Below are 4,534 nucleotides of genomic sequence, written 5' to 3' on the forward strand. Positions count from 1 at the left end.
ATGAAAATGCCACAACCACTGTGGAATACATTTTGACCATTCCTTACAAAGCAAAGCCTAGTTCTAACATATAAACCTGCAATCATATTCCTACATATTTACAGACCAATCTGAAAACATTGTCTTCACAAACTTATTTATTAAGCATCTGTCAAAGCTCATGGAAATGTACAGCACAAAGAGTGAAATTTAATGCATGTGAATTAAAAATAATAATGATTTGGGAAGTCAAGGGATCCCAGAATGAAATGCAGAATGTGACAAAGGAATCTAAATGTATTATGAATGCCTGAAGCAACTATAGTGAATACAGGGGAGGAATAAAGTGTGGTCTAATTAACTTTAGAAATGACTGGAGTCTTTAAGAGTAAAAACTAAAGGATGTATATATGCACTGTAGTATAGGTGATGAAGATGTTTCCAGTTGTAGGAAAGGTTAACAATTCTGAAGCCACTATACACGCATACTGGAAATGAACAATTAGATAAATGGATGGTGGATGGTGGATCCCCAGTTGGTGTAGGGGGTTACAGATAAGCAAAGGGAGGAAACTAGAATGACCCAAGTGCTAATAGATTAGAGTTGAAGAAATCAGTATGAACTCATGGTTAACTTAATATAGATACAGATTATTATATAGAAATATTTATAGATATGTGAATATAAAGGAGTTGGAATACTCACACAAATTTCCTCGTTCCGTCAGCCGAGAGGACCTAGAACCCATGACATCCCAGTAGCAAAAAAAATACCTAGCATTCCAGTCTTGCCTGCAAATACCATTTTCCAATAAAAGGAGCCAGAGCTCCTTGGAGAAATGGCTCATTCTAGAACTGGATTAGGAAATGCACAAAATTAACCTGGAACATCTTATGGAGCCAGAAAGTATGAAAATTCTTTTTTAAAAAGCCCAGAATGGTATCAAGAATGTCAAAGGAATTCAGATGCAACTGAAAGAGCTCCCAATGGCCAAAGTTGGAACAATTTGTGGACCAAAATAAATAAAGTAGTACTGGATTCTAACCCAAAATAAAAAATATGAGTCCATACTGTTATAAGAGACTGCTTGAATAAATAAATAAATGGTGGAGAAGAGACGAAGCTACAGGGCAGAAAAATTCCAAACAATTTCTGTTCATACTCTGCCCTTAAAATCATATTTGCAAAGATACCTGTTTTAACAGTGTGTAAAGAATCCTTTGTATCTCAAATTTTGGCTGGCCCAGAGCTTTTAACATGAGGAATAGTGCTGAATTCTTGAAATAAGACCTAGTTATTGAAAAAGGGGGAGGTTCATCTGTTTCAAGAACAACAAAGAACTCAAGTATATGCTCAGGAAAGCACACAGGATAAATCATCAAGGAAATGTGAGCAAGAACACATCAAAAATCACTTGGAAATTTTCCACACAATTTCAGAATTTACTGGATGCTAACGGAAGTGAATGATACATCAGCTGCATGCGTCAGTTTACATCTAGAATCCAGGATGGTCTAAGAGAATTGAGAAAAAACAAACCACTGGAAACACATATGCACAAACAGGGTCTTGTAGCAATTGATAAATATGGGGAAGCTGCTTTAAATTACTCTAAAATATATGTACAGACAGTATTGGATGTTCATAAAAAATATAATGCCCTGATAATATTGGCATTTAACAATGATACTGACTTTGTGTTTGCACTTGATAAAGCTTTTGACAATGATGCAGTTACCAAAATGGCTCTTTTGACAATGATGCAGTTACCAAAATGGCTCAAACAGCCAGTAAATCACCAGAGTTGCTGGCCTGGTATTGTTATTCCTCAATTAAGAAAAGCTCCAAGAACTCAGAATAAGCATAAATAGAAGGCACACTCTAATCAAGTACTAACAAGTTATGGTTGTCTTCAAGTGCATAGAGGATAAAGATGTATTTCAAAAGTACTATGTAAAAATGCTGGCCAAAAGATTTACACCATACAAGACAAGTGGTGTTGCTAAAGCCAGCATAATCTCTAAAGGGAACTTGTGATTTTGAGCCTACCTCTAAACTTCAGTGGATGTTTCAACAAATTGGTGTAAGCAAAGATTTGAATGAATAGTTTAAAAGTGTCTGATGAATTCACGATCCCTAGATTTAGGTCAGCATTCAAATTCTGAGTTCTGGATCTTGTCCCTTTCAGTAAACATGGCCTTGGCTTCAGAGTTGGAACATAGTTATCAGAGATTTACAGCTTTTTATACTAATCATCACAGAGGCAAAAACTTGAGGGTGTTAAAGCAACTGTCTAAAGAAGAATTATTAACTAACTGTTTCAAAAACATAAATACTTTACAGGCAACTGCATTCAAGAAAGCAATCCTGCTTTGGTAAAACACAAAAGATGTCTACACTGAATAGTGGTTGACTGATAGCCCTCAAATTAAAATGGACAGTTCAGCAAGTCATACATATTTTATTGAAGTCTAAGTATTGGTCTTAGGAGACAAATGCAAATGTTCATGATGTGGAGTTGAAAGCCAGTTACCTTGTTAAAATTATAGGCTGGTTGTAAAAATAAGAAATCAAGGGTTATCATCAATATGCTAATGAAAACCAAGCAGAATCTGGAACAAGGAACCTCATGCAAAATTATTTAGGAAGACCACAAACTACTGATTCAAGAAGCTGTTGTGGGGAACATAAATATGGGGAAGATTATGAAGCACCAGGAGTTACATGGAGAATTACTAAATCAACTGTCCTCAAGATATAAAGTTTAGGTACAAGTGATCAAGAAGTGTATTGGCATCTTGGTTAAGAAAGAATATTCAGAGTGCATTGATGGTGAAAAGAACACTACATTTACAAGGCTTAACCCTTTTAGAAGGGGCTAACTGTGTGAGATGCAAGAAATAGTGTGATAAAAATATGAGAGGATAGAAATATGGAATAAAATTGAAAAGTCCAGAAGTAACCCTTATATTTATAGTCAATTGATTTTCAACATGGGGACTGAGACAATTAAATGGGATAAGTTGGAAGGGAGAATAAAGATCAGAGCAGAGATAAAAGAAATAGAGAATAATAGGAGCAAATCAACAGAACTAAAAAACTAAATTGGACGACCCAGAAAAAAGGAAAGAAGACTCAAATGACTAAAATTGGAAATGAGAGTTAAAATCTCAATCCATGACCTTTTCCCTTTGCTGATTTTCCTTTGTATCATTTCATTGTAATATCATAGCCATGAATACGCCTTTATGCTGAGTCTTCCTAGCAAGCTGTTGAAACTGGGGATGGTTTTTGAAGTCCTCTAGCAAACTACATAATATTTTGTGGATGATTGTTACATCAGTATTGATAAGAGATATTGGTCTGTAGTTTTTCTGACTTGTGCTGTCTTTGTCTGGTTTTACGAACAGGGTAATACTGAGCTCACGGAATGAGATGGGAAATATGTGTCCTCCTCTTCTATTTCTGGAAAGTGTGTTTCAAGTATTGGCATTAACTTTTGTTTAAATATCTGTTGGAATTATTCATGAAGCCATCTGGATGTGTGCTTAGACGATACCATTTTCATTCACTTATTCAATTCAATCATTCTTTTATTGGTTGATTCATTCATTTTTTGCTCATTCATTTATTCACTCAACCATTTTCTAGTTTTTATTTTACAGTTTACAAAGTGCTAGGTATGGTGACAAACAAGACAGAAACTCTACATTCTCTCATGAACCTTCCAGTCTAAAGAGGTAGACAGGTATTAACTCAAATAATACACTGTTATTAAATAGTAACAAATTGTGATGAAAATATGGGTTTTACATTTGTTCTTTTAAACAGCTCATTAACCTGATTAGAAATATATCTAAAAGAAAATTAAAAAGACTCCGAGGGAGAGTGTGGGAGGCAGTCCTATAAGCACATGAGATCTAGGACGACTGCTGTGACATGTCCTCTCATTACTCAGAAACAGTTCATGATTAAATTATTCTCCATTTCACTCTTGACAATTGAGATTGTCAAATATCTATGCCATTAGTGTCTTTATGCTCTGTGGCACTCTTCATTAGAAAACAGAGTTGCTTACAGAAAAATAGCTTAAAATTTCTTAGGAAATACATATAGGAGCTGCATTTTGATGATTGTCAAACTTTGTGCCCTCTATCTGAGAAGAATTTTCCTTATTCCACTTACGGGACTTTGCTTTAGTCTTTGATAGATTTAATTTTTTTTCCTTTTCTGTTTTTATTGAGAAATAATTCATATATCATAAAAAGAACCCTTTTAAAGTGTACAATTTAGTGGCTTTTAGTATATTCACAAACTTCTACAACCATCATTACTATCTAATTCTAGAACATTTTCACCATCCCAAAAAGAAACCCCGTCCCCATCAGCGGTCATTCCTTACTACCTTCTCCCCCAGACCCTCACATCCCTATTTATTTTCTGTCTCTATGGATATTCCTGTTTTGGACATTTCATATAAATGGAATCATACGATTGTACAAATGGCCTTTTGTATCTGTCTTCTTTCACTTAGCATAATGTTTCCAAAGTTCA

General features: G+C 34.8%; 1 pseudogene; it reads left to right on the forward strand.

The window, feature by feature from the left end:
- Positions 1 to 846: 846 nt before the first annotated feature.
- LOC119524718 lies at positions 847 to 2,894 on the forward strand (annotated as a pseudogene).
- The last annotated feature ends 1,640 nt before the right edge of the window (positions 2,895 to 4,534 follow it).

The sequence above is a fragment of the Choloepus didactylus genome (assembly GCF_015220235.1).
Source record: "Choloepus didactylus isolate mChoDid1 chromosome 11 unlocalized genomic scaffold, mChoDid1.pri SUPER_11_unloc4, whole genome shotgun sequence".
In the NCBI taxonomy this organism is placed as follows: Eukaryota; Metazoa; Chordata; class Mammalia; order Pilosa; family Megalonychidae; genus Choloepus; species Choloepus didactylus.